The 9,058-nt window shown below is 53.7% G+C and overlaps 1 long non-coding RNA gene across 2 annotated transcripts; it reads left to right on the top strand.

Moving 5' to 3' along the window:
• Window positions 1-6,532: 6,532 nt before the first annotated feature.
• On the top strand, window positions 6,533-8,641 carry LOC147596063 (uncharacterized). 2 transcript variants are annotated; one of them, XR_015261636.1, is made up of 5 exons: window positions 6,533-6,805; window positions 6,898-7,078; window positions 7,195-7,248; window positions 7,350-7,451; window positions 8,568-8,641. It is a non-coding gene; the product is annotated as an uncharacterized LOC147596063 (long non-coding RNA). The 2 variants fall into 2 exon arrangements; XR_015261637.1 differs by lacking the exon at window positions 7,195-7,248.
• Window positions 8,642-9,058: the final 417 nt, after the last annotated feature.

Consider the following 9,058-nt stretch of genomic DNA (forward strand, 5'->3'; position numbering starts at 1 on the left):
CCACCCCCCTTGTTCTCCCGTTCGAGTGCGAGTACCATAGGGTCCTGCGGGGATATCATCCCACAGTCCCTTTGCCACTCTGGGTGATTTCGTAGGGTAAAAAACATATCTGCATACGACACCTCGTCCCATTTCCCTTCTCTTCTAAGAAACAACATAAGCTGCAACAAAGTATTGTAATCCAACGTTCCATTGAACAGCCACTTGACTTCACCCTCTAACTTATACAATGGCCACCACTGATTGCAATATTTAATAAGAGTCTTTTTACTTTCCGTACCTCCACCCCCGGCAATATCTTTCCAGTGGGCAAGTATGCAGCCCAGGGGGCTTTTCCTTAATATTCCCCCTTGAGTGTTGCCCATTTTATATTTCCTCTGTGAGAGGGTCTCAAGGAATGATTCAAATTTAGACTAACTATTTCACTCCTCCACACCACACTTACAATCAATCACTCAACCACACTCTCTTAACCATACAGCACAGGGATCCCTCATTCATACCAGCCTTTTAAAGCAGCTGCAAAACGGTTGCAAGAACAAACTCACCTACTGATGTTAAACTATCTCCAAATCCGGGTTAAAGAGGCCCGCTTACCCTTCTCCTGCTTCTCATGTACCGATCATCAGCAGGTCCATCCTGGCTCCCAGCAATGGGATGCAGCGGTTACCTCGGACTCGCTCGATCTACCCCCAAGATCGCTAGCGGCCGCTCTATCGGTCAGCGAGTCCCCTTTGATGCTCCAAACTAACCTGGGTACCCAACCAACGGGGACTATGCTGCACGCCAGACGTCTCTGCGCGATTTACCAGCTGCCCCAGCCACGCGTACGACTTACAGGCCCCTACCATTAAACATACCGTTTGGTCCGCGGCTTCAGGAGGTCGTTGTCTGCTCCTGCGGTGAGCGGCTGGCAGCGGAGGCTCCTCCGAGGAAAGTGCTCGGGGCGCGCCTAGGGGCGTCCGCTCCGCAGTCGATCCCGCAGCCAAGCAGAGATCCTCCTGGCTGGCTCGCCAAACTGACGTGCGGAAAACGGACTCCACAATCTGTAAGATTGTAAAGTAGGTATGTTTATTCAGCGCTGGGCAGCACAGGGGGGTAGTCCCACCAAAACCGTGCGCGCCTTACGTGGCAACTCACGTTGGGGGTGGGGGGCACTGGGCAAGTTGGGGAACACAGGCAGCGCCCCCAGGATCCCGAGACAGAGGGGTCATGGGGAGGCAGCGCCAAAAAGGGGGGCGTCGAACAGGGACACAAAACAAGAGTGCAGGGCACGCAACGGGCAAAACACAGGGGAAAAAAAACTCACAAGGGAGGAAAACCTCACACGGTGGGGGGGTGTTTTAGTGAAAAGCATTTGCAAGTGATACAGGGAATTAACGGTCTGCTAAATATTGCTTGATTTAGAAGACTGACTGTCTGCATACTGCTTGATTTAGGAGACTAACTGTCTGCTAGACAATGCCTAACAATCCTCTTTGCCTTGAAACTCACTTAAGCTTATCAGGGACTGGTACTTGTCAAGAAACTGGTATTCAGTCAAGGACTAATATGTCAAGCAAAGGACATGATAACAGGAGTCGTTCAGAAACTGCTGAAATCCCCAAGTGAAAGGAGAGCATGGGTGAATGACTGAAGTTCATCTAGAGGAAGATCAGACCCCTGAAGAAGTAAACGACCACCAGAGACAGATCTGAAATGCTAACGCAAGTGGTTTTTTAATAACCCCGCCTCGCTTATGCACATGTATGTCTGTATTGTGCAATCCTAGGAATGTGTGTACCTGCACCGGATACATTTTTGGTAAAATGTGCTGTCAGTGTGCGTGCTTTTGGAGAAGCAATCCCCCACGCACCCGGTGCCAAATAAACATGCCTGCTTTATAACTCTCTCCGAGTTGTAGAGTTTGATCCACGCGTCAGGAGGGCTGAGAAACACAGAGCGGGACAGTGGGGACGGATACGAGGGAGAGACGGACACGCAAGGACAAGGGGTACGTGCGGGAAGAAAGGTGCGTAAGGATGACCTATAGCAGGGAGTCCACGCAGGACAATCCACAGCACGTAACTCACCCGGCATAACCTGCACGAGATGACCCGCACCGGACAATGGACCCACACTGCGTAATCCCCAGCGAGAACCCCTCCGTCTCCCACTGGGTCACACCAACTATCCCCAAATTGAGTGGCTTTTTTTTTTTTCCTTGTCCAGAATATTTTTTTTCCCATGGCCAGACTATGCTCCAGACCACACCTCATTTGATTTTTCCTGTGTCTGAATATTTAGTTAAAAGACTACAGAAGGAAAATCACCACATTCTTAACATTCACTCTAAAATCCATGCGGCAAGTCCCTTAGGAAAAATGCAGTCACGCATCGCAGACGTACCTTGTACTTGCAGACCGCTGCGGCTCCTTTCCATCCATCTCGTACTTTCACGGCCAAGGAAAGGGCGACCACGGTGAAACGCTGGCAGCAGACATTCAGCAGAGAGAGGGAAAAACCCCTTAGTTTGAAGCTAGGCAGGAATCTTCCTTTTGGGGCGAGGTTTCTCAGGACTAAAACCACGTGAAGGACAGAGTATCTTGCAGCACCTTTGGTACAGCTGCTGATACCGGCCTTTAAAGCTTTTGCATTTTTCAGACACCCAGGCCTTTTTTTGACTCATTGGCAGCTTTAGTTTCACTCGAACCGCTGTCCTACATACAGGCAGGGGACAGACACAGATGCCTACATACATTTTCTCAACCCTAAGTACAGCCGAGATCTCCTCACCCTCTATGTGCCAAGTTGAATATTTGTTTGTTAAGGAGCACAGCAACACTTCTGTCCTCGTGAACTGCCTCCGAGCAGAGGAGGGCTCTGGGATTTCCTGGACGCCAGTGCTCCCGCTTTCACTGTCAGCTCCGCACGGCCACCCACCGGAAAAAAGGCCTCAAAATAACGGACGTCAGACGATTGCTGCCACACCAAAAGTGCCAGCACTGAAAGCTCGTGCTGCTCCTCGCCGGCCCTTGCCAGCGCCTCTACAGGCCCACAAACGTTATCCAGCCTAGAGACTGCATAAAAGGCAGACCGCCCCAGGCTGCAACACTCTTGCCCAGCGTACACTGACCAGTAACGTCTCCCCCTTCACCTTCCCGAGAGAGACTGTTCCCAGGGAGCCCTCTTCCTCCCATCAATTTACTACACCCTCCCTGCAGTTTTCAGCCTTGTTCCCTCCTCGGCTGTGGTCCCTCAACTTAGCTCTCAAATGGCCAGAAATCAGATTACATCCTCAAAAGAACAACCCCATGCTAACTAAGATGGCGCTTCCTCGCCCAGCTCCTCATCACCATCTGCAAAAAAAAAAAACCCAAAAATAAAACCTACCAAACAGCACCGCCCTTCAACATCACACCACTTACCACCAATCTCTTCTATGGCACTCTCCTCCTCAAAAGCGCCGCAGTGCTCTGCTCACCGGCTCCACTCATTGCCAAGAAGTCCGACGCCGCAACTGCCGCTCGTGGTGCTTCAGATGCTGAGAGACGCAAAGCTCAACTTACTTTTTCTGGGGTGTAGGTAGAAAAAATAGGTGTCATACCAAGCTAACTAGGAAAGTATGTCATTACATGCAATGACAACATTATCAAAAACCACCTGCTTTAGCTTCCTACAAGAAAACAAATGCTCCAGGCTTCATTTCTAGCAAGACCATGCATGCTATCTAACTTCTACCACAGCTACGTTCTGGACAGGGCTGAATGACAAATGTAGCAGAACGTGGTGGCTCGCACACGTGGCCGACAGAGGCACGGAGCTCCTGGCACTGCGTCCTGGTGTCTGCTCTGTCAGGGAGGGCTCAGATGGACCAGCCACTCCTTGCTGGAGGCACCTGCCTGTGATTCACTCCTCAGTCCCCTCCAGCAGCCATGCCCAGGCGGCCCCCTTTACAGCTGGAGGCCCCTCATACAGCAGGGCCAGGGCCAGGGCCAGGCCCACCCTCAGCCTCACTGGACCCATCTGGGGCTGCCCCACCTCCAGCCCCAGCTGGAGCCCATCAGGAGCAGGGGCCCTTGCCAAAGCCCCACAGCACATCACCCCCTTCCCTGTGCCTGTCCTCAGCCATCAGCTCTGCACCCAGGGGCTGCAAACACATCCAGGGGCACAGAGGACGTCACAGACAGTGAGATACAGAACAGAAAAAAAAAAACAGTGACAGTACGCAAGACAAAGAGATAGAGAAAGAAAGATAAGAAAAGAAAGAGAGAGATAGAAAGGCAGAGGCACAGGGCAGGCATGCAGAGGCGCAAAGAAAAGCAGGCCAGAAAACAGGCTGGAGAAATTAGTTGGGGGGAGAAGACGGATGCAGATCAGGACAAAGAGATGGAAAAGGCAAAAACAGCAATGGGCCGCAGGACAGAGACAGAGGACAAACAAAGGAAGGAAAGGGAGCAGAACAAAAGTGCAGGGATACAAAACAAAAGGAAGCGGTAGAACAAGAGATTTAAAGGGAGAGAGAAAGGGGGAAGAGCATACAAGAACAGACAGAAGAGGAGAGGTAGAAGGAAACAATAACAACAACAACAAATCACAGCAGCTTGGGAAAGGTAGGGGTCACGGGAGCGGCAGGGAAGGACAGGGACGCACAAGAGAGGAGGCAGAGCCCCAGGGGCTGGGGACTCACCACAGCTCTCACTCCCGGCACTGCTGGGAGAATCTGACAGGTCAGATGCTGCTTTCTGCTTCTCTCCTCTTCTGTAACTCCGACCACTTGGCTGTCCTCCACCTAAGAGAATACGTGGGTGTCCTACAGCTCTTAGACAAAAAGCTTCCTAGACACGTAGCCACCCACCCACGCTCGCTCGCTCGCGCGCTATGTGGCCGTACCGTGCTTCAGGTTCCACGTACAGACTGTGCAGTGCGCAGTGGCGGTCTGGCCTGCTGAAGAGTACAAAGAGGGATCCTTCCTCACCCGGAGAGGCAGGCTAGGCTCTCTCTGGCCTGCAGCGGGAGGCAGCTGCTGGCTGGCTGGCCTTTGGTTTCTTCTTCTTCTTTACCTTTCTGTGGCCTCTCCAGCTTCAGCTGCAGCAGCTCCTCTCCACAGGCAGTAAGCGCTCTGTTACATGACATAAATGTTGAAAATTAAATATCAGTATGAGGTGATTCTTGCTAACTGTAGAACTGTAGTCACATAGGTTAAGTTTTATACGAAATCTATTTGTCCTTAGAGGGAGTGGGACCCTAGAGATATTATAATACGCATTTGTTAGAAGCTAGCCTAGCATATCTTTAATACAATGGTAAGTCCCAAACACCCCCAAACCCCACCTGCAGAAATAGGCCCTGAGCCATCACTTTGGAGCCAGGAAAATCAAGCAGCACCGCGACCTGTTCTCAAGACCAGATATGGAGATTTCAAGGAGGAGTTTGACCAGCGAATTTGAGGAGGGGGCGTTTTGATGACCACCAAGACCACCAAAAGACCCTCGACTCAAAAGACTGGGCATGCGCGAGTGGGTAGGGAAATGATGTAATGGTTTCTCAGAAAATTTATGTTTATGCATATTATTTCTTGGAATTTAATGAATATGTATAATTAATGTGTATTTAACCCGTGCTGCTGATCAAATGGGTGCGCACGCTAGGTGGAGCGATCCCCCGTGCGCCCAGCGCTGCAATAAAGAAGTGCCTGCTTCTTAACTTCTCGTTGCTGTTAAGGAGTTTTATTCCGGATTTCGGTAACACCTCCCCTTAGCTCTTTGAGGTTTTTTGGTATTTCTCCGGGCACCCTCGCAACCCCTGCCCTCCTGTCTCATGCCCGCACTCCCCCCTCCCCCCCTGCTCTGCCTCCCCGTATTTGACCCTGCCCCCCGTAACCCCTCTGCCTGCAGACCCTGGGGTGATGCCTGCCCCCCACCACCCCCAAACTGAAACCTCCCACCTGCTTCCCTGCACCTCACTCCATCTCAGTTGTTTTAATTGATAATTTGCAATTGTTTTCAGTTTTATCACTTCTCTTTCTGGGCATTTATTGTTCTCTCCTTTCCTCACAAGGGGTATTGGTGGTGGTTTCTTTCTTCTTAATTGTTAAACTGTTTTCATCTCAAACCGCGAGTTTCCTCACTTTCACCCTTCTCATTCTCTCCCCCTCCCACGGGGACGCTTTTTGGTACAGAGGCCAGAAATGTCACTGCCCAGGCTGCGCGGGGGGAAAGGGGCAGCCGTGCCCCGGGAAGGGGTGACCGGCTGCGGACGGCGCGAACGGGAGGGAGGAACCGGCCGTGGCTCGTCCGGCTGAACACCCAGGCCCGGAGCGGTGGGGGGCTGCTGCCACCTGGTGACGGAAAGCGGGAACTGCAGCTCGGGAGTCGCGCATGCGCAGTGCTCTGCCCTTCTCCCGGCAGGCACTGTGTTCGGCCTTCGGACTGCGCATGCGGCCGGGAGCAGCATGGCGGTGTGCGGCCGGCGGGTCCCGGCGGCGGTGACGGGTGAGTACCGAGGGCACCCGTGAGGTGAGCGAGCCCCTTTCGTGGCTGCAGCGCTGTCTCCTGCCCGCCCGGGGAGCCTCAAGCCGCCCGCTCGGAGCCGAGCCGGGCGAGGGCAGCCCCGGGGAGTGACCCGAGAGCAGAGAGAAGGGAAGAGGGGCAGGAGGGGGCCCCCCCTCCCGGGCGGAGACGCCGGGCACCTCCCCAGCTCGCCAGAGCTCCCCCCGAGCCTCCCCCGGCCCCGTGCAGCTGCCCGCCGCTCCGGCGCGTCCCCTGAAGCCTGTCCCGTAGCACCGGGCCACGCCCTGCCCTGAAGGCTGCGAGGGGGGACCTCAGTGTATCTGGAGAATCCCCTGCGGCAGCAGGCGCTCCGGCCAGGGGCCGCGTGCGGTAATAACGGTCGCTGCTTCTTCTTTCCCTCTCCCAGAGGCCGTGGCTGTCCGTTCCTCCCCTGGGAATGCTGTTGACTGCACTCGCCTCAGGCTTGTGTGGGCTGTCTCTGCCCGGCCGCGCTCTCCTGGCGGTGCGGGAGCGAAAATGAACGGATGGAGCGCTTAATGCCTGTGGAGAGGAGCTGCTGCAGCTGAAGCTGGAGAGGCCACAGAAAGGTAAAGAAGAAGAAGAAACCAAAGGCCAGCCAGCCAGCATCTGCCTCCCGCTGCAGGCCAGAGAGAGCCTAGCCTGCCTCTCCGGGTGAGGAAGGATCCCTCTTTGTACTCTTCAGCAGGCCAGACTGCCAGTGCGCACTGCACAGTCTGTACGTGGAACCTGAAGCACGGTACGGCCACATAGCGCGCGAGCGAGCGAGCGTGGGTGGGTGGCTACGTGTCTAGGAAGCTTTTTGTCTAAGAGCTGTAAGACACCCACGTATTCTCTTAGGTGGAGGACAGCCAAGTGGTCGGAGTTACAGAAGAGGAGAGAAGCAGAAAGCAGCATCTGACCTGTCAGATTCTCCCAGCAGTGCCGGGAGTGAGAGCTGTGGTGAGTCCCCGGCCCCTGGGGCTCTGCCTCCTCTCTTGTGCGTCCCTGTCCTTCCCTGCCGCTCCCGTGACCCCTACCTTTCCCAAGCTGCTGTGATTTGTTGTTGTTGTTATTGTTTCCTTCTACCTCTCCTCTTCTGTCTGTTCTTGTATGCTCTTCCCCCTTTCTCTCTCCCTTTAAATCTCTTGTTCTACCGCTTCCTTTTGTTTTGTATCCCTGCACTTTTGTTCTGCTCCCTTTCCTTCCTTTGTTTGTCCTCTGTCTCTGTCCTGCGGCCCATTGCTGTTTTTGCCTTTTCCATCTCTTTGTCCTGATCTGCATCCGTCTTCTCCCCCCAACTAATTTCTCCAGCCTGTTTTCTGGCCTGCTTTTCTTTGCGCCTCTGCATGCCTGCCCTGTGCCTCTGCCTTCCTATCTCACTCTTTCTTTTCTTATCTTTCTTTCTCTATCTCTTTGTCTTGCGTACTGTCACTGTTTTTTTTTTTCTGTTCTGTATCTCACTGTCTGTGACGTCCTCTGTGCCCCTGGATGTGTTTGCAGCCCCTGGGTGCAGAGCTGATGGCTGAGGACAGGCACAGGGAAGGGGGTGATGTGCTGTGGGGCTTTGGCAAGGGCCCCTGCTCCTGATGGGCTCCAGCTGGGGCTGGAGGTGGGGCAGCCCCAGATGGGTCCAGTGAGGCAGAGGGTGGGCCTGGCCCTGGCCCTGGCCCTGCTGTATGAGGGGCCTCCAGCTGTAAAGGGGGCCGCCTGGGCATGGCTGCTGGAGGGGACTGAGGAGTGAATCACAGGCAGGTGCCTCCAGCAAGGAGTGGCTGGTCCATCTGAGCCCTCCCTGACAGAGCAGACACCAGGACGCAGTGCCAGGAGCTCCGTGCCTCTGTCGGCCACGTGTGCGAGCCACCACGTTCTGCTACATTTGTCATTCAGCCCTGTCCAGAACGTAGCTGTGGTAGAAGTTAGATAGCATGCATGGTCTTGCTAGAAATGAAGCCTGGAGCATTTGTTTTCTTGTAGGAAGCTAAAGCAGGTGGTTTTTGATAATGTTGTCATTGCATGTAATGACATACTTTTCTAGTTAGCTTGGTATGACACCTATTTTTTCTACCTACACCCCAGAAAAAGTAAGTTGAGCTTTGCGTCTCTCAGCATCTGAAGCACCACGAGCGGCAGTTGCAGCGTCGGACTTCTTGGCAATGAGTGGAGCCGGTGAGCAGAGCACTGCGGCGCTTTTGAGGAGGAGAGTGCCATGGAAGAGATTGGTGGTAAGTGGTGTGATGTTGAAGGGCGGTGCTGTTTGGTAGGTTTTATTTTTGGGTTTTTTTTTTTTGCAGATGGTGATGAGGAGCTGGGCGAGGAAGCGCCATCTTAGTTAGCATGGGGTTGTTCTTTTGAGGATGTAATCTGATTTCTGGCCATTTGAGAGCTAAGTTGAGGGACCACAGCCGAGGAGGGAACAAGGCTGAAAACTGCAGGGAGGGTGTAGTAAATTGATGGGAGGAAGAGGGCTCCCTGGGAACAGTCTCTCTCGGGAAGGTGAAGGGGGAGACGTTACTGGTCAGTGTACGCTGGGCAAGAGTGTTGCAGCCTGGGGCGGTCTGCCTTTTATG

Source organism: Chlamydotis macqueenii, unplaced genomic scaffold (assembly GCF_036417535.1).
Source record: "Chlamydotis macqueenii isolate bChlMac1 unplaced genomic scaffold, bChlMac1.mat HAP1_SCAFFOLD_204, whole genome shotgun sequence".
Taxonomy (NCBI): Eukaryota; Metazoa; Chordata; class Aves; order Otidiformes; family Otididae; genus Chlamydotis; species Chlamydotis macqueenii.